Raw genomic sequence first — 21,016 nt, forward strand, 5'->3', positions numbered from 1 at the left:
GCTTTCTACCTGCTCACTGTGTGATAGGATGTAAAGAACCAACATTCCCTCTTTTGATGGCCTCCAATAAAACTGTCTCTTCCATACAGACCAGCCCAGGTTCATGCTAAGGAAAAAATTATTCAATGACACTTGTTAAAAACTTTATTCAAGTGGTGGTTCCATTGCAATGGGTGTGGGAACCACGGAAATGGGGTCTGGCACTGGGGGAGAGAGATTGAACTCAACTCCTGAGTATAGCCTGGGCCAGTGGGAATTTATAGCCAAGGATCGGGACGGGTGTCAATGGATGGAAAATTGCTGACACCAGGGGTGGGGGGGGGGGGGTTCTGGCTAAGCTGATCTAACAGGGTTCTTGCTGAAGGCAGGCCAGGTGACCAGACATCACTTGGGGGTGGTGGAGGATGAGGAACCGGATCCGATATTGAGGTGATCAGATATTGAGGGTGGGGAGTTCTGGTTAAACTGACTTATCAGGATTCTTACTAAAACCGGAAAATGCACAGAGGAACATGGAAGCCCAAAAGTCAGGCAAATTACTCAGAGGAACCTGAGGAGAGAGAGTTTGGTCAAGGAGAGAATGTTTGTCACTCATAAACTTTTTTCTTTTTTTAGTATACTAGAGTTACAATCAAATCTTGCTCTCCTGAGATATATTTTCAATTTTGATTGACTTTAAATATCATTGATACTGATCTACATATTACTTACCTAATTTCCAAGTTCTTGGTGGTGGTGGCAGGCACTTAAATTTACTTTCCATCTGTACTAGTTTTCTCTTCTTTCTCTTTCCTTTTATTATTACATTTTCCCCAGGACAGGTTTGTCAATAATATGGCCTAGGGCATGGGAGGTTAGCAAAATCCCAGAGAACTGGGTAACTTGAGATGTGGACTGAGCCCAATTAGAGGTTCATAAATTTGAAGAGTCCCAAAGACTAGAGTCCCCCTCACTGTGCACATTCCTGCTTCTAGAGTGTTCATTTAGCACTAATCCATTCTGTTTCCCAAGTCAGATTTTAAACTGTGCTTAGGTCCTCGGGCCTACCAATTCTCTCATCTTCTGCCAACTCTCACTGAGGTCTTTGGTCTCTGTTTCTACCTCTTTCCCCACCATTAGCACCTTTCCCTCAGGCACAGAGGCAAGGACAGTCCATGTGAGCGCTGCAGAGATGACCTTTCAGAGTTTTTTATCTTATTTTATTTATTTATTTATTTTTTACTGAGAGAGCATCTTTAAATTTGTTGCAGATGGGCCAGGAGACCCAGGGCTGGAGTTAGAATGAGGTCAATGAGGCAGGGTCATATAAATGGAGAGTTGGATCTGTCTAAATCTTTGATAATCTGTTTATCATGGAGTTTTAGCATGGAATTTGATTTTTTAAAAACATTGCTAAAAAAGGCTTTTGTCTTGATTGCTGAGTTTTGAGGCACCCCTTAAATTTTGTGCCCAAGGCAGGTGCCTTCCTCATCCTTCCCTGACAGGACCACAGGCCCATTTCCTCGTGGATTTATTCTCCTTCCAGCTCTTCTTTAGGGACAGGAGGTGCAGACACATGGTGTCATTCTGGTCCCAGCCCTGTCCACCCTTGCTAAGGCACTGCTTTCTTTCTCCTCTGCATGGTCACCTTCACGAGGCCCGCCCCATGAATCACCTTTCTCTCATCCTTGTGAAGTCCCGCCCCATGAAAACACCGGAACATCTGGTAGATGTCTGCACCTGGAGCAGGAGATAAAGGGCTGAAGCCACCAACTGAACAAAAATCTGGCACACATGACTCTCAGGCTGGATGTAGGTAAGTGAAATGACGTTTTGTTCTTTCCATGAATTATCAGAGCAATCATTTCAACGTTCCTAGTCAGACTGGGGTCCAGACATGGCACTCCACTGTGACTTGCACTAAAGGATGGGATTGGATGCCTCAGAATGGTCTGGTCAAGGACAAAAATCATCTTTTAAAGCCAGTAATGTGTGCCCCACTCCTCCCCTTCCTGAACCTCCATCATCTCTTTGAGTGGGAGCTGGGGGGTCTGAGTTTCAAGGGTGATGGAGTGGACGGTCCCTTGGAAGGGACAAAGTTACCTGCTTTCCCATTCATTTTTTAAAATAAAAGCTGAAATATTTTTAAACATGACACAACATTCTTTCACCATATCGGTTGTATCAAAGCACCAATGTCAAAAATGATGCCCTCTACTTTGCTGATTATACGCGCTCCATCTATACTTACTATGGTTCATGTGACCTGAAATTTAAATTTAACAAAGCTTCAAAAGCAAAGCTAACAAAATGGCAGATCTCTCTGACATTATGGATAGATATGCGTATATATAGGCCCCTCTCCTCCTTCCCCCCCCTCCTGTCTTCCCCCCATTTCCCTCTTCCCCTCCCCTTCAGTTTTAAATATTGAAAGTCATTTGCATTTGGCCTGTTAGCTATTTACAGCAATGTTATGCCCATCCTAGGGAGTCAGATGCAGTTTGTATGCATTTGAAATACTGATAAATTTGGTTTAGCAATGATAATCTAAGGGTTTTTTTGGCCAGATTAAGCATAAAGAATACCTTCTTCTAGGTGTCTCTAGGCATTGAACAGTGCTGTCTTCTACTACATAGAGAGAAAGCATGTTTGGATAGATTGCCATACAGTACAGGGCACATCAGAACATTAAATTTCCTCTTTCTGGAGCATGTTTTGACTGAAGCTTAATTCACCCTCTGAAGGAATTTAAAATAGATTCTTTACCTATAACATATATTTCGCAACACTTTGAATTTTAATTTGACCCTGAGCAATGCAGACACAGCTAAACCCGGTGGCATATTAATGTCACCAATAGCACATTTTATTTATAGAATGTACCCTCTCCCCAGTTCTCAGTTAGGAGCCCATACACAGTAATTAAGCCATTGTAATAACACAATAGGGTATAGCATAATAGAACTATCCTGCTGTCAAGGCACACAGAGCAGGAAAATCAGGATAACACAAAGGAACACAATGCATCCAATTTAGTCCTGCTGTGGAAATGCCACAAACCAGTACCCTCCAAAGGATAAGTAGGGGGAAAAGTTATGTCCATGGACAACTGGAGATAGAGTCTTTATTTCCAGAAAACAGCAAAGCAACCAGCAAACTAATCAATCAACCAGCCCATCAATTGGTAAGGAGCAATGGTCCATAGCATAAGGTAAGGTGCAGTCTTTGTACTCAAGAGGCTTGCAATCATTTAGGAAGTAAGGTTTAAAACAAAAATACGGTGTGACAGTAGTTCAAGATATATCACAAGAAGGATAGGCTTAAACAAACAATATAGAAAGCATGTTATATAAATCCAAAGGAAGACCAGGTTATTATGCCCCAAACATGCTGGGGAAGACTTTACTCAAGGAGGGAGGGGTTGAAATGGGCCTAAAAGAATGTTGAAAATTTGCATAGCAAGAAAGGAAAAAGGAAATGATTATAAATATATATATATATATTAGGAAGCCAGACATTCAAGAAAATATTCACATGCAAATATTTGGTGCAATAGTTCATAAAATAAAATATCAGACAATTAAATTGTGGATATATTGTCTTTCTTTTAAAATTGAGCAATGATAAAATGATAATATGTAGTGAAAATATAGATACAAGATGTATATATAATACGATCTAATCCATAAAAGAAATGCATATGTAGCAGAGAAAAATGGAAGGAAGTATGTCAAATATTATTTTTTTTAAATGGGAGATAGGAATTTGGGTGATTTTTATTTTTAACTTGAACTTTTCTGTTTTCCCAAATCCTAATCTAACCAATAAAATCTCTACAATGAAGCAGAAACAAAGGGAGACCAAAAAAATCTCAAAATGTATTTTTAATGGCCTCCGTATATAAATCTTACATTCTACCATTCATTCATCCATAGACTAATGGGTAGAGTGTGTTAAAATGATTTTTCTAGACTATATGTATGGACTGAATTGTTTGTCCCCAAATTCATATGTTGAAGCCCTCCCCCATAATGTGACTATATGTGGAGATGAAACCCTTAAAGAGGTAATTAAGGTTGAAAGAGGTTATAAGGGTAGGATCCTAATCCTAAAGGACTGGTGTCCTGAGAAGAAGGTGAGGAGACACCAGAGATGTGCAAGCACAGAGAAAGGTAATGTGAAGACACAGGGAGAAGGTGGCCTTCTGCAAATCAAGGAGAGGGGCCTCAGGCAAAACCAAACCTGCCAACACCTTGATCTTGGTCTTTGATCCTCCAGAACAGTGAGAAATTAAATTTCTGTTGTTCTAGCAACCTAGTCTGTGGCATTTTGTTATGGCAGCCCTAGAAATGAATATACTGTCTTTACATAACTTATAGGATATGGATAATATAATTTGTCCATTGATATTTTCACTATAAAATTAACATTAAAATTACTCATGACACTTGTCCACCAGAGTGAAACTTCCATATCAGTTATGTCTCCCACTCTTGGTAATTTTTACTGAGCACAACCAGAACAATGGCCATTGGTCAACACCTGAAGAAACTACAGATTGTATAAGACGCAGAGGATAGTCTCTGCAGTGCCAGTGAAAAATACGAAGTAGTATCCATGGGCACAGCTGGTCACCTAGAGGCAATCTAGGTAGGAGACTCCATTTGCTTCTTTTCTTAGGTAGGTGGCGCCATCCAGCTCTTCCTTCCAGATTGAACTATTCCCTCAACTCTGGGTGTGCTCCACTATCAGCCCTCTCTGGGAACTGCCCTCTGTGAAGACTACCTCTTCCCCCAAGGACTGCACCCTTCCTGGGGGCAGCCTCCATCAGATGACTGGCAGATAAATGGAGGGAGATAAAGGTCTGACCCTCTTGTCCCAATTGGGGACGTCTCTGAAAATCCAGCCCAGCTTCAGAGCTCACCATGCAGTCAGCCAAGCCCTTTGCTGAGTCCGTAGTCCAATATTATCCTCCAGTCAATCCTACTTTCTTACTCCCTGACAGGTATTAACCCAGAGACCACACCCTAATAAATTTCCTGTTTGCTAATCCCTATTTTGGAGACTCTAGGGCAGTGACCTACAGCATTTCTTAGTTTATCTGCACCGTCTCTTCCTGCCCCAAACTCAGATTGCTTATCTATGTAATCTCAAGGCAATTACCTGCACATCAAGGATCATGAAACATCCAGTGAAGCATCCGTAATGCACTCAGGTGGCGAGTCTTGACTTCTGGTGAGGAGGAAGATTTATTTTATTTACAATTTGAATTCCTAGTTAATCTGTCGAGGATTACTGGGATTAAGTCATGAAAGCTGTACAGCTCCATCTGCCTTTTCCACCAGGTAATTTTTCTCCTTGTCCAGCCTTAGGAGTTTGCAAGGGGGAGTCTAGTCTTCCTTGGTCCTAAGCTATTGATCTATTTTAGAACCTTAGAATATTAAATGTCAAAGCTGGAAAGCACTTTAGAAATTCTCTAACTCTAGAATGGCCAAGGAGTTTTAATACATGTTGTGACTTGGATTAATGAGTAGTGGCTGTTGGAGAGCTGCCTTGAGGATTCTGAGGATGGCCAGGGCTCATGTGCAAAGAGTGCTGTGGTTGGTTATGGATGTCGGGGGTGGATATGGGATGGAGACTGGTGGCAAGCACTTCACACATCCTTGGTAGTCCTACTCTCTTTTTTCACTGGAGAAGAAACTGACCCAAGGTCCGACTTATCTAAGGTTGTATGGCTGGTTATAGGAATTTGACCCATAGCCAGTATGTCTCAACTAACAGTCCAGGATCCTACAGCCCATAGAAGCTGTATTTAGCCTCTTTGGCTAAACCTCCTCTGTTCCAGCCCCTGGTCTACTTGAGCACATGAGTCTTGGGCCAGATCCCAGTCCCCCCTTCCTTCTTGGCTGTCTTCTGTTGCCATATGTGAGCATGATTCTTTGGGCCAAATTCCTATGAGTCGTTTCTGTTTCCTCTGTGTCTCTCATAGTTAAGCCCAACAAAGTTCTAGCACTTTGGGATGGGTAAACTTGGTAACAGATTAATTCTCTGCCTCTGATTTGCCTCCCCTCTCATCCATTCATTTATTCATGAAAACATGTTTTAGGTACTTGCCATTGGAAATATTAAAACTTCTACCAAAAAGCCCACCAACACTTCGGAGCGCTGACATAAATGTGTAATAAGGCCCATTCTGCCTTATAGTAGGCATTTCTCTCTTTTTCCTCCCACTGCGAACAGCATCCTGTTCTTCCCTAGGGAACTTATTCTTCCTTCCACATGGTTGTATTAGAGCTGTCCATCACACCAGCCCATGCTCTGGCTACATAGGTGTAGGTATATGTCCAAAACCTGGCTCTGATCGTTACATAACGCTGCTCCCCCTTTCCGAAAGATGGTGTTGCTCTATTCTCAGAACCTGGGAATATGTTTTACATACTTGTTGACATTTACATACGAGTCTGCTCTTTAATATACATTGCCATTACATGGCAAGAGGCATTTTGCAGATGGAATTAGGGTTGTGGACTTTAGGATATTGAGATTATCCAGGATTATCTAGGTGGGTCCAAAGTAATCACATGGGCCCTTCCAAGTGGCCTCTAGAAGCTGAGGATGGCCCACAGATGAAGAAAGAAACAGGAAACAGGGACTGCAGACTGACAAACACAGGGAATACATTCTAGCAACAAACTGAATAAGCAGGAAAATGGATTCTCCCCTAGAGCCTACAGAAAGGAATGTATCCTTCCAACACCTGGATTTTAGTCTGGGGGAACCTCTGCTGGACTTGTGAGCCCCAGAACCATAAGTTAATAAATGTGACCTTCTTTAAGCCACTTGGTGTGGCAACAGAAAATGAAAACACTGGTCAAATCTCCTGGCCTCAGTGATTGGCCCAGAAATGGGCACGTGATTGAAGCTGAGCCAATCAGAGTCCTTCTCCCAAGATGCCAAGAAGTCTTTTCTCTTGATGGAAGCTGTAAACATGCGTGGCCCTTGCCAAGTGGAGAAGCTGATAAAAACGGGGCCAACACATGGCGAGGGCTGCGATGGCAGTCCCTGCAGGTCCTGACAGGGTTCCTCTCCAGCTGGGCTTGAGGCCAACTCCACCCCTGCCCTTCCCTGTCGCATAAGCCAATTAACTCCTTCTTTTATTCAAATTCGTTTCAGCTGGCTTTCTGCTACTTGTCATTGAAAGACTTTTGATTAATTTATGCCCCTCAAAATTCCAATCCTTGGCCTTCCATACTTAAAATCACACAGCTTCTCTAGAAAGAACCCAATGAATGCATATATCCCCTGAGACTTGGCACATTAGTAGAAATGATTTTATCAGATAACTCAGCTTCCACTGAGTGATGACAGAGCCCAGAGGAAATAGTACACACCCAATTAGGGGTTTTGAGAGAAGAGGGGACTGGGAAAGATCTGGATCGTGGGTGAAACAGACGAGGGAGGTGTGGGAGAGGGTGAGGTATTGAGTGAATGAGTGAATGCAGGGAGAGGCAAACCATATCAATCTTAAACGCTGGCACAGAAGTGGGGGTTAAAGAGGAGAAGGGAGATAACCCTTCTGGAATCTGCTTGGTGCTCTCCAGTTAGCCAAGATTTTCAGTTATCTTCAGCTTTCATGACAGTTTCGGTAATCTGTTCTAATTGCAATTCCTTTTAGCAGCCAGGCTAGCAGTGGACCCCCCCTACCCCCTCCAGAGGAAGGAGGACACCTGTTCCTGAGCATGCCCCTTGGGCTGCCAGTGGTCCCCTACATCAAGTGCCTCTGGACCCTTGGGGTTAACCTGCCCACACAGGCTGCTCCGAGGGCCACCAGGGTGGCCACTGAAGTCCTGAGTCCATAGCTTTCGGGAATATCACAAGGTAGAAAGGCATTCTTCCATAGAAAAGCAACACAAAACAATCTCCCCGTGCCGTTTGCTTATTGTTGGAGTTTGAAATTCTGCCAAGTGTTCATACTTCTTAGTTGTCAGCAGTTTAGTTTGAAACAATAGTGAAAACAGCCCTCTTGGCCTCTACCTAAACTTGAGCTGAGAAAAAACAGCTTCAGAGTTGAACTTGAATGGTCTCCTTACCTTATTTGCCCTGACCCTGAGTTGCACTGTGCTAACAAGGAATCTAGAACATGGGGCATGGAAATGGTGTGTTCATGAGATGAGGCTCAGGCTTACACATTCTTTGAGTCAGAACCTCTGGAGTTGGTGGTGATTTAGTAGGGCTGTGGGAGGGAAGCGTTTAGCCAACTTGAGAACCCCCTTCTTAGGTTCAGCATTTTAAGCAAACTTGAAAACTCCAGTCTTTCAGCTTTGGGAGTTTATTTTCTCTTGGAAAATGTCTGGATCCTTTTTCTCTGTAAAAGGGAAGGAAAAGGCTAAGAGTGAAGATGACAGGTTTACTTGGGCATGAAATCACTGTTGGACAACTCATTTTGCCTGAGTTAAGTGTCAGAAAATCTGCAATTTACAAAAGAAGTTTTCCTGAAATTACACATGGGGTGGATAATTGAGAGCAAACTGCCTGGGCTGTTTGGCTGGAGCAGCACTGCCCTTTCTGGGAACTTGGGTCCCTCCCAGTTTCGAGCCCCTGGGGCAAGTTGTTTATTTCCAGCACTGGGTTCTGACCCCCACCTGCTGAAGTCCCCAGCTCCAGGCCTTGCCCAAATGCCCTCATTTTCTGAGCAGTCCTGAGGCTAGTTTCTAGTTTGTACGGTCTGCAAGTATTCGGCTTTGGAGTGCCACCTGATCATTTTTTATGTGAATCTTGGGAAAATTTGAAAAGAATTAGAATTTTATACGGCCTAGAAGTAAGGGAAGCTGTATCCTCCCCATTTAGCAACAAGTGATGGACAGCTTCTCTCTCTGCAATGGGCTGCCTGTCACCAATGCCATCAGAATCTAGGAGCAGACATTCTGGGGTTTTCTATTTCTATCTCTGTGGGTTCTGACCCATGACTCTCTCATCTCTCCCTATCTTCTGGCTGGTTTGGCACATCAGGTGGGTCCTATGGTCCTATTAGGAAGCCCAGAAGAGGCCATGAAATTTTAGGTCAGTGCAGTAAATGGCTTCTTTCAAAAAAGCCTGTACATAATGTGGCTTTCTCAATTAATGTACTACATAGAGGGTTTTCTTAACTCTTATTTGTTTATTGTTTGTGTGTGTGTGCGTGTGTGTGTGTCTGTGTGTGTATTAGGTGTTAGGACTTTGTATCATTGCTAATTGACCTTGATAGTATTACTTGTCATTCAGGGAGCACCAAGTCCATCTTAAAAACCTGAGAGTAAATTATAACTAGTTACGTAAAGAAAGAGAGAATCTGGAAGGAGTCAGGGAGCATAGGGAGTGAGGCCTCTCTAGAAATATCGGCTTAACCTTTGCAAGTTTTGGCCTCCAGGTATACCAGTATTCCAAACCTCTCAGTAGAGAAAGGAGACTGAGGCCCCAGCATGGGGCACTAAGCTTTCCCACATGGGGCCCAGTGTGGTGGGCCAGCTTTGCTCTTCCTATGCCACATGGTCCCTTGCTGTAGGGAGCAAGGATTGAGTATACTGGGTGCCCATAGGAAAGGCTAGTTTTATGCTCATGGTGTTCATATGATCTGCGTGCAGACCAAGGGAAGTTCCTCTCCTCTGATATCAGACAGTCTGTGAAGAGGCAAAAGCTCCCCAGTGATCAGCCTTTCCCCTGGCCTCTCCTGACTGAAGTGTAAATGACTTTTGAGAGCAGAATAAGCCCGTCAATAAATTCATTCTTTGAACTTCTCTGACTGGGTAGTGGTTCTGAGACTTTGAAAATCTTCAAAGATCTCAGCCTGTGAAATCAATAGTTCATGTTTTAAGTTGCCAGAGTTAAGGCAAGAATTCCACTTAGCGAGCGCCATGTTGAGGACCTAGTACGTGGGAAGCAGTAGACACTAGAGATGCCATGCAGCTAAGAGCACGGTTCCAGCCCTTGAGGGGCAGTCTGGGGAAGAACAAAAGACAAGGACCTACACGTCTATAGGCTCAGTACAGACAGCTGCAGGAACCAAGGGTGAGGATGGGCACGTTGGGTTGGGAGTGGGGGAGGGAAGATGGGGAAGGGCTAAGGGCTCTTTTCATGCAAGTAATTACATAAGCCAAGAGTTGGGAGGCAACAAAAGTGATCTGAAATATGTCCTATCCGTGTGCATTTCTTGACTGAAAAATTTAAAACAAAAACACAAATACGAATGACATCTACTATTTATTAAGCATATACTAGGTATCAGATATGAGTTTACATGAATTATCTCATTTAACTCTTAGTATAAATTCTATGAGATTTGTGATGTTACCCCTCCTTTTTTTTTTCCAGAGCTCAGAGAGGTCAAGTAACTTACCCATGACCCCTCAGCTAGTTAGTGCAAGAACTGGGATATAAATCCATGTCTACCCACGTAAGTCCAGTGCCTTTCCCCTAAATCATCATTTATTTATTTATTTACTTTGGATTGCTTGTTTCTTTTCTTTTTGTTTATTGTTGAGACCTGAGGAAGAGTCCTGTGGTTCCAGATCCTGAAAAGGGTCTACCGGAATTCAGAAGACCTTGTGCCTCTCTTGTTCAAAGTCACGGCTCTGGCAGCTGGGGCCTGGGTCCCACCACATGCACCACACATCACTAGCTTCCAGATGCTGGGGGCTTGGGCTGAGACCATGCACTTTCACGGTGGTCCGCACAGGGCCTGGCCGCACCGCAGGCTCTAGGAAGTGAACGCCCGGGATGGGTCCTCTCCCTTCGCCACGTTGCTTCGCTCATCCATCTGCCTCACTGGCTTTTCATGTAAACAGGAAACGAAACTGAAAAAGAGGAAAATGAGGCTTTATAGAAAAAGGAAAAGCATCTTCCTTTAGCCAGTGGGACTTTGTGAAGGGGAGCGATGACTAAGGTTTGGGGGATGCTGTTACCTGGACATGGCACCTGGAGTGACAGGAGCTGCAGAAGCCCGAGGCAGAACAGCCGGGGGTCATTGCTGTCTGTGACTGGCTGATGCTGAGGGCTCTGGTGGGCTGATGGTGCCGGTAGGAGTTGTCAGCTTCCGGCGGGATGCCCACCAAGCCTGCAGCACCCAGAGGGCAAACAGTTGAAGAAAACACATTCTCGATGAGAATGTTCAGCTTGCAGATGTCACTAAGCTGCAGACGTGATTGCTAAGAGCAAATAAATCACTGCTTGCAGCACCTGACCCCACCAACCTGATGCTGTCTTTCCTCACCCCTGAGTGAGAAGGGGTACAGGAGAAACCGCTTCTTGGCACCAAGTCCCGGGAATATTCTTTTGGGTTTGGAAACTGCCAGAGAATCGCTGATGAGCTGGTCCGCTGTGTTGAGAAGTCGGGAGCGGTGACCTCCCTTCTGTGTTACTGAGGAGGAAGCCAGGGCAAGCACAGATTCTGATGCACGTCCCACTGGACCACGGGCCAGAGGCATAGCGCGTCGTGCACTCATTTGCTTTGGCTCGGGTGGGAGACGTGGGGTGCGGCTGTTGCTGGATACTGGGGCAGGTATGGTTGCATCTTCTTCTGACTTCAGAGGTCATTGTTCTTGAAGGGTGTATACTCAGGTGGCACGCGGTCTGTCCGACTTTGGGCACCTGTTCTTTCCCAGGACAGAAACACTGATCAAAAGCCACACTGGGCTTTGTGAACAGTGCTCACAGGCAGCAACCAAAGGATGCTCTGCTGTGCGATGTCTAGGCAACACTTCCACTCACCTTTGTATCTTAACAATATGTTTTCAATGATCAAGATCAGAGAAAATATTTGTCCCTGTGCTTGGAAAATTGAGACAAAAATACAGCCATACTCTCACCATCCTTATTTGCCAATTATTGACATGTTTGTATACCAATTCCTAGTCTTTTTATCAAGGCTTTTTTTTTTTTTCCCCCACATCTGTGGTTCAAGTCCAGAGCCATTTGCTGAGCCCCTACCCTGTACTAGTTACCAAGGCTGCTGTAGCAGCTCTGGGAAGTTTTGGGAATATCTTTTTAACCAAACAGTTAGTGATTTAAATGATTTTTTAAATGAAAGCAGATGCGGTCATACTATGTAGTAGAAGGAAAAAAATGCACATGAATCAAATGCTAATACAAGCTAAGCTAAAGCTTCAAAGATGGGCTACTACTCAGCCTCTGTGTGCAGGATGGATTAAGTGGGCTAGCAGCAGACCCATCGGAGGAGGCCCCTGCAGCTGGTTGAGGTTGATCCCGTGAGAGATGAAGAAAACCCAATGAGCACAGGACAGAGTGGAGGACAGATGTTCTTACAAGGTCAAGTTGAGAGGTCTTGGAAACCGGTGCGTGTAGGACAAGAGACAGAGAATGGAGTTAACATTTTTGACTATTTTCCTTGGATAATTTCCAGAAATCGGGGTTGTGTGACTCTTGAGCCTTATGGCAGCACTCTGTAGCAACTGCCCAACAATAATGCAAATAGCATCAGAATCTTGGCTCTCATTGACTGAGTTCCCTCCATGTGCTAGGCATCGTTCTGACCTCTTGACATGCATTATCTCTTTTAAGTTGTCAACCACCTATGATGAAGGTTCTACTGTTCTATTTCCTTTGCAGACGAAAAAATGGCTCAGAGACATTAGGCAACTTACCCAAGATTGAACAGCTTTTCATATGCTAGCACTCACGTGGCTAAAACATCAGGAGGGCATCTCCCAAGATGAGGGACCTCACATAAATATAAGCAACAACTCTTCAGTTTTATTAGAGTCCACTGAATATGAATCTTTCTGCATAGTGTGGGGTTTTTTGGATATTAGAAACATAGTCCCTTTTACACGCCTTTTATAGAACTTTAACAACTTGGTAAGAAGTCCTTTTCAAAGATAGTCCATAAATCTCTGGCCTCTGATGTAGATTACTCTGTACATCATTGAACTTTGCACTGAAGCCTTGTTTGGCTATCAGAAGCATCCACACTGTCATTCAGAGAGGCTCTTGGGGTGCCAAGGTGAACGGGGTTCTTGGTCCCCCTGGAGCTGGCCCCGCTCTGCCACTGCCTGCAGCCTCCATCCCCTGTCTGCCACGTCTGGTCCCTGCTTCTGGGGCTGCCATCTGCTGGATGCTTCCCTGTGCCCTCTCCATGTTTAGCTCCCCACCTTCCTTTACCATCACCTCAGTGCTCGGCTTCCACAGGAAGCATGTTGGCTTTTAATGGTGCGAAGAGCTGCTGTGTGCCGAGTGCCAGACACCCTGAAGTTTCTGTAAGGTCCTCTTTCATCCTCACTGCCGTCCTGGGGGCGTCTTCAGCTCGGTTTCCAGCAGAGAGCCCTGGCCGCGTCAGGAGGCCATTTGCCTCTCCATGCTTGCTGCTTTTGAGTGTGGAGCTGGGATTTGAACTCATGTCTATCTCATTTCAATCCTGTTTCCTTCAGGTGCGGGTAGTGCCATCTGTACTAACTGGGCCTAGGAAAAGAGTCTGCTCCTGGCCTGCTACATCAAGACAGAGTCAGGCAGGAACTCAGGTCCTGGAGGCAGAGCTGAGGCCAAGCCCTTCATCTGCACACCCCTGCTCTGTGACTTGGGAGTAGTAACAGTACTTAGCTCGTCGTGCTGTTGGGAGTCAGCGCCATCTTGTCAAATGATGGTGGTGGTGGTAGTAATGATAACACTAATAGCAGCGGACATTTTCTGAGGGCTCACTCGGCGTCCAGTGCTGCTCTGGGTCCTTCATGCACATTATCTCTCTTCCCCTCACTTTGAACCTCTGCTGTAGGTGCCATGCCTCTTACCTCTCACAGACTGAGAAGACCAAGGCACCAAGTGCTTAGGCAGTGTGCCTGAGGCCACCCATCTGGGAAGTGGTGTTGCTGTGGTACAAAGGAGGCCATCTTGGTTTAGCGCGGGGACACGGCCACTGTTGTCGCCTGCCAGGCGGAATGAGCCTTTCTCTCCCTCTGTACCCCTCCCTCACCCTGGGCCCTTCTGTCTGGCTCAGGTCTAGGCGCCTGCTCTCTTGCATCCCCCCATCCCTCTGACCTCCTTCTCTCCTCTCTCTCTGCTTCTGTCTCCTCCTTCCTCCCACCGCTTCCTCCCCTCTCCTCCCTTGTCTCACTCCCTTTCTTCCAGTCCCCAGCTGGCCCCTGTCCCTAGAAGCTGGGGCTGCTGACTCTGGGTAAGCCGGCCGTGGCTGCTGGCATGTTCCTGTCCCTTGGAGCGTGGCACTCCTCCCCAGAGCCACGTCTGCCCCGAGCATGCAGCCTGCTGCAGAGCGCGAGTTCTACCTTGCCACCAATTATGCCCATGTATCATAATTGCGCATTTTTTTCCCTTGAAAGCCAAATGATGAAGCTAATAGGGTTCATGCTGAGAACAGATGTTCTTATTTCTGCCCAGATGCTGTACATGGCAAGGATTCTCTGCTTCTTTTGTGCTTTCATTTGAAGTGTTGCTGGTTGAAAGGTTCTTGGGAAGGGCTGAAAAACCATGCTGTCCTTCCAGTAAGGAACTGGGCACAGGTCTTGAGGGGGTGTGAAGTAGCCATCCTTGGCATTTTACAATCCATCTGCTTCCTGAGGACATAATCCTGTTCCTATTTGAAAACTGCCTTTGCTCGCATTTTATAATTAGGCATTCAGATTTTCGCTTTTCTAGTTGTTTCAATCTCAGGCTAATGTGGCAGTTAACAATTCTTCTATTTTCTGCTTTATTTCCTCTTCTCTCCATACTTGGAATTCATGGAAGGTTTTTCCTTCTCATTAAGAATGCTGAAAGACTGTGATAGTGTTATTCATTCATTTAATATTTATCAAGTGCCTTCTATGTGCAAGGCAGTGGGGTATGAAACAGATAGTTTCCACTTTCTTGGGGATAGTGTTCTGGTCAGGGAAGACAGACAATAAACAAACAAATAAACAAGCTCATTTCAGATTGAGGAAGTGCTATGAAAGAATGGAGCAAGATGGAAGAATAGAGACAAACTGGGAAGTGAGAGTGACTTTGTGTAAACTGGTCAAGGAAAGTCAGTTAAGTTGAGGTAAGGGGAGACTATTCTAGAAAGGGACAACAAGTGCAAAGGCCCTGTGGCAGGGAAGAGTGGGGGAATTAAAGGCACAGGACAAAGGCCAGCATGGTTGGGTGTGCTGAGCATGGGGAGGGGAAGCAGGATAGAGTCAGATGGGTGGGCAGGGACTACATCTCGTAAGACCCTCAGCGTTCTTATCTCTCTCCCCAAATAATTTTTTTAAGTCAATCCATAGAGGATGACTAACTAAAAATCTTTCCCTAGGATTTTCTTGTGACTTCTGGTCTCCTTTCTGGACCACCGGCAGATATTCTGTACCAGTTTCCCCTTCACCTGATGGGCTTTGGTAAAACTCTCTTAAGTTGTGCTTTGTCTTAGGGCTGAGAAGGCGGAGGAGGACAATACAGACTTACTCATATAAGCCCTGGATGTCCATGGATCCGGCCACAGTCGGCATTTCAGAGTCATGGCATGCAAAGGCACCAACACTTTCCAGTCAACAATACATTGTGTTGAGACAGGGACCAAATCTTGCAGCTTTGTTTACTTTGAACACATATACATACAGAGAGAGGTCTGTGTTTTAACGGTGCTGTTAACGTCAGGGAGTTGCGTGATGATGCGTGACCATTCTAGACAACTCCTCCAGCTTGCGGAAATCCAGTCCTCTTCTTTTCTGCTTGGAACTGGCAGAGCACAGGGTTTCATCATGAAGTAGTCCGAGGTCATCTGTGGCTGTTTGGTGAGCATGGTGCTGGGGGCCCCTAGGCCCCTGTGTGGTTCCAGGTCAGAAGTAGAGGCCGAGGTCTTCCCATGGAGTCAGGGGCCTCTTCTAGAATGTACCAAACTTCCCCAGATGCTGTTCACAGACTTGGCCTGTCTATGAAATCTGAGCTTAGCACTGTCCAAACATGAGAGAGGAAGTTAGCTCAAGAATCTACCCAGTTTCTTTCAGAAGGAAACTATATGCAAACTAGATCTATATGCAATTTAGAGACACACTCAGGAGGGACATTTTGATGGGACTCTGTGATGATGGTCCCAACTCCCCCACTGACAGGCATTCATGGGTTTCCACTGGTCACTCACTAACGTCAATTCCTGAGTGTCTACTGAAGTCCACAGCACACTGCCTCCACAGATGTGCCTGTCGATGGCTACACACACCATCAGTCAAAAGGTGCCTCACCCTAGCTAATAGTGGAGGAAGGACTGGAATGGACTGGGTGAGAGAAGCTCAAAGAAGAATGCAGTGGGCTCTCAAGAGAGGGGAAGCAGACAGAAAATATCCTCTGATTCACAAGAGAACTGTCCTGCCTAGGACCAAGGTGGGCAGACTGGAATTGGAAAGAACCCCTGGGGGCACAGAGACCTCTAACAGTTTGGAGGAGAAAGAACAGAACTCTAAGATTTCTGGATACAACGGAAAGAACTCATATATTAGACTCAGAAGCCCATGACAACTATCTTCAAGTACTTACGGTGGAAGAGAGTGTTAGATTTGTTCTTTGCCACCCTGGAAGGTAGAACGACACCAATAACAGTGGTGACACACTCATGTTTGGCAGTAATTGAGTGGATTCTATATACCAGGACCTGGCTATACTCTACAAGGAGTTCCTCAACCAACCCTCACTGGTAGGGTTGAAGTAAGTAGTACATGTGTCCCCCTTTACTCATTAGGGAAAGATTAACTCAGGCACACAAGCTTAGTTAGGCCTTTGCCCTTGGTCACACTGCTAGCAATGTAGAGAGCTAGGATTAGACCTTTTATCTCACTGGCTCCCAAAACCATGCTGCTAATCAATGCATGGTGTCACCTTGTGCTTTAATACAAGGAAGAACATTCTCAAATAACTGGAAGGAGGATATGTGAGCTCCTTGTTGTTGGAAGTGCTCAAGCTGAGATGGTGTCATTCCTCGGGGAGGTTTGTGGGCAGAGATGTAGCTGCATGACACCCAAATCCTCTTCCAACCCTGAGATGTCACAACAGTTCAGGAGGTAGGGAGTCGTGAGCCAGCTTGTTCCCAGCTGAAGAGAGGTAGCAAGCCCAGGAAGGGCATAGGCTCGTCTGTTCAGATATATTCTGTATATTTGCCACTGTGTTCCAGTGATAGCCTATATGTATGTTGTCCACTCTGTTTCACAGACCTCAAGCCTGTGGAAAATCAAACGGGAAGCACTGAGATGCTGGCCTCAGAGTGAAGATGGCAATGACTCACCTTATATTTTTCAACATTTTCCGCCCGGAGCTACTTCTCAGTTAAAAGCATCACAGTTATTAGGAAAGGTTCATCTGTATTTAAAAAAAAAAAAAAAAAAAAAAAAAAAGGTGCTTCTTTTTAATTGTCTGAAACTACTGGAAGCTGATAAGCATGCTGCTTGACTTCCTCAGTCCTGAATTGGGTGATCCAGGTGAGAAATAGTGGGAGGTGGGGCCGGGCACAGATAGAAAAGTGTTCTGGGCAGAGAATACACCAAGCATAGATCTGCTGGTCTCCCAGACCTGCCTGAGACCCCACCTTCAGACATGCTTTCTTTTAGGTCAAATGGAAGGGACCTCCTTTCCCACCTGCTGGTTGTATAAAATAGCAATTGATATCTATTAGCCTGAACCATTGGAAACTGCAATATTTGTAGATTAAATTGGCTAAATATAGTAATATAGAATAATAGTAAAAATACTAGCAATTAAGCAAGTAGTGGGCATTGAAGTTTACTCATTAGTACTTGGATCTGCAAAGGATTGTAACATGTACTTATTTTCTTTGGTCTCATTTCTCACTTGATGGCAGAAGGGTGGATGAGGGAGGGAAAGCATGGTTTAATTTTCTGATTTAATGCAGTTCTGGCCCTCTGATTTCAAACAGCCTCTTTTATGTTAACATAGTTCATTTTGAGAAAATATTGGTCCTTTGGGATTTCTTCCTGCTCGTCTTTCTCTTCATCTAATGGTGCCACAGTCTAAGGAAAGTTCGGGTAACATCATGGGCGAGGGGAAGGAGTCCTCAAGGGTGTCCCTGCGTCCTTGCTGGCCTTGCCTGAGCTGGGGGTCCTCGGTCCTGGTACTGAGCAGCCTGCATGTGTGGCTTCTGCAGGCTCCTGTGGACACCTATGGACTGGGCCTCTGCCTCTGCCCAGAGGTTCCCTGGATCCATGGCCTCCTATTCCTGACTGTCTTCTTCCTGATCTTTTGGTCTCTGTAGCACCGCTGAGATCCCTGGGAGCTGGTAAGCTTTCAAGCATGTTCCCTCTGCCTGCCCCGGGAGGCTGCTTCTGTCCTTTCGCTCTGTCCATGCTTCTCTGCCCGCTGAATGCCCTGGATCCCAACACAGGCTTTCAGCCTGTGCCCAAGGAAGAAGGGCCCTGACCTCAATATGCTAGTAGTTTCTCAAACTGTAGAGAGCTTCTAGGAATTTCACCTCCCCTCCCTGCCTCTCTCAAGATTCACTTGAATGGTAATGGGCAAAGAGAAGTGAGGACTCTTCTTGGGCTGACTAATGCCCAGTTCTCGCCTCTGTTTCTGTCTCCTCCTACTTCCCTTCGGGGTGGAAAGAGCTCCCCTGAATGTCAGATCACCCTCTTTTCCTACTTGATGGAAGCTTTCTGTTGATTAATGTATGTGTGTCCACTTTATGACCTTCTTTGGTCTAGGTGGAATGAACTCCACCCTTGCCTGGGAATCAGTGTTAGAAATATAACAGGGTGCATTTGAGGAATAGTATCCTTGATGTCTATAAAAGGTGAGGTAGGTGCCAATCACTTTGATTTGACTCTCATAACAACCCTGTCCACAAACTCATTTTATAGCTGATACAACGCAGGCAGAGAGATGGAATGATTTGTCTGAGGTCATAACAGAGTAATTGGTGCCGCAGAACTGGGATTTAGACCCAGACCTCCCAGACTGTAAAATATAAAGATTTCACAGTAGCTGTAATCATCACATGTCTAAAATATTGCTAATACTGGGGCGCCTGGGTGGCTCAATCAGTTGAGCATCCGGCTCTTGGTTTCGGCTCAGGTCATGATCTCGGGGTCCTAGGATTGAGCCCCATGTCCAGCTCTGCTCAGTGCGGAGTCTGATGGAGATTCTCTCCTCTCTCCCTCTGCTCCCTCCCCTGCTTGTGTGCATGCTCTCTCTCTCTCTCAAATAAATAAAATCTTTAAAATACTGCTAATACATATATCACATATATGTATCATACAAGTGTGCTTTTGGTGGGAACACCATATATTCATATATTTCATAGAGCATAACTCAGAGAGAAAGAGGAACCTTAACTTTTAAAATGTAATATTTCAACATTATTGTAATATTTTAATATTTAATAAAATATGCATACTACTGATGTAATATTTCAACTCGGAAAGTTGTGTACCTCAGTCTTCTCATCCCCTGGCTTAGTTCTTCTCCACCTCTGCAAGTCCCTTTGATGCAGTGAGTCTCTCTGCCGGCCATTGGTTGGGCCTGCTGTTAATAGTCCCAGATGTGGGTGGGCAGAGCTGGAGCCCCACATCCTGCTTTCCTGTCCAGCTCCACAAAACCTAGCTCTGTGTTGTGTTCTCCCCCACGGTGAGTGTGGGCTGAATGACAAGCTGGCTGAGAGAAGCTGCCGGCAGATGGACACGGCCAGCAACCACAAGTGGAGAACATTGTTTTGGAGTCAAAGTAATGGTGCACCATGAACCCCAGATGCAGGTAGGAAGAGCAGCGGACTTAGCAAATGTTGCCAGCTCCCATAGACCGGCCAATGCCCCCCCGTGGGGGCCCAGAGCAGAAAAGACTGGCACAGGTTGGGTGCCTGGCCTGGACCTCACATCAGGCGGTGAGCATTGTGCATTCTGACCAGGAAAGTCAGTGACTATGGCATGAGTGCAGTGTGGGTTTGACTGCGCTGGCTTCTCACTATGCCAACCTGTCAGCCCAGAGTGGGACCTCGGAGAGACAGGGACTGGGCAAGATCCTCCTGGCTGCCCTCACTCGCGAGCCCTTATCTAAGGCACAGGGGCCACAATTGCCGTGGGCCAGAGGAAATACTACGGGACTGTCAAGGCCAATGAGCCAGACCTGAATGTCATGGGGTGCAACTAGATTTAGGGCATCCATGGGAAGCATCACTGTGTGAACTCATAATAGAGACGACATTTGAGTCGGCTTCTGAATAGTGAGTGAGAGTTTGCCAGATAAGAAGTGGGAGAAGATATTCCGAAGAATGGGAAACAACAAATGCAAAGGTGTCAGAGCAGTAAAGTGTGTCTATGTGTAGGATCTAGAGAATACTTTGTTGCGGGGCTGGCGCCCATCATACCATGTGTTCTTGGGAGGTTGTATTCCCTACTCCCAAATGCACTTTTGGACAACATCATGATGACAAATGTCTGCTCCCGTGCTTTGGTCCCTGACTATTTCCCAGCCCCTCCTTGAGTGGAGCTGACCTCTTATGCTGATCTCTGCCCACAGACCCAGCCCGCCCTGATCCATAGCCCTGACCAAGCACTGACCTTTGTTCCAAAAGAGCTCTGGTTTAATTCTGGATTTTACTTGATCTTTCTCCTGGGAAGACTTGGGCCTGGTCCTCATGGACTCATGAATAGGCGCATAGCCCAGGGTCCTGCCTCGTTTTACTGATCTTTCTCCAAACACTTGAGTCCTTTTTTTGGAACTTAAGCTCAATGACTGGGGACCTAACACATGCTGCAAAACTTCTGTGATACAGCTGCCTCTAAACTGATCCATTATTTGTTTAGAGGAGCTACTTTTTTCATCATTCTCTGAAAAAAATCCTGATTCTAATTATTTATGGTTTCTAAAATTGCCTCTGTCTCCATGTGTTGGCTCTGAGGGTTTCTCTCGTTTACCACTGTGTATACTCTGTGCTCTAAATTATTAGTGCTCAGTCCATTCCTTTGTGTGCTCCATACTATTTCAGCATTGGGGGTAGTTTCTTAATCTTTTTCTTTCTTTCTTTCCTTTCTTTCTTTCTTTCTTTCTTTCTTTCTTTCTTTCTTTCTTTCTTTCTTTTTCT

General features: G+C 45.4%; 1 long non-coding RNA gene across 1 annotated transcript in view; it reads left to right on the forward strand.

The window, feature by feature from the left end:
* Positions 1 to 352: 352 nt before the first annotated feature.
* Positions 353 to 21,016, forward strand: part of LOC112826490 (uncharacterized) — a 118,927-nt gene continuing 98,263 nt past the window's right edge. The window contains exon 1 of the long non-coding RNA XR_003208947.2: positions 353 to 1,795. This is a non-coding gene — a long non-coding RNA (uncharacterized lncRNA). The remainder of the gene's footprint in view (positions 1,796 to 21,016) is intronic.

This window comes from Callorhinus ursinus, unplaced genomic scaffold, assembly GCF_003265705.2.
Source record: "Callorhinus ursinus isolate GAN/ISIS: 27379988/994484 unplaced genomic scaffold, GSC_fseal_2.0 scaffold7, whole genome shotgun sequence".
Taxonomy (NCBI): Eukaryota; Metazoa; Chordata; class Mammalia; order Carnivora; family Otariidae; genus Callorhinus; species Callorhinus ursinus.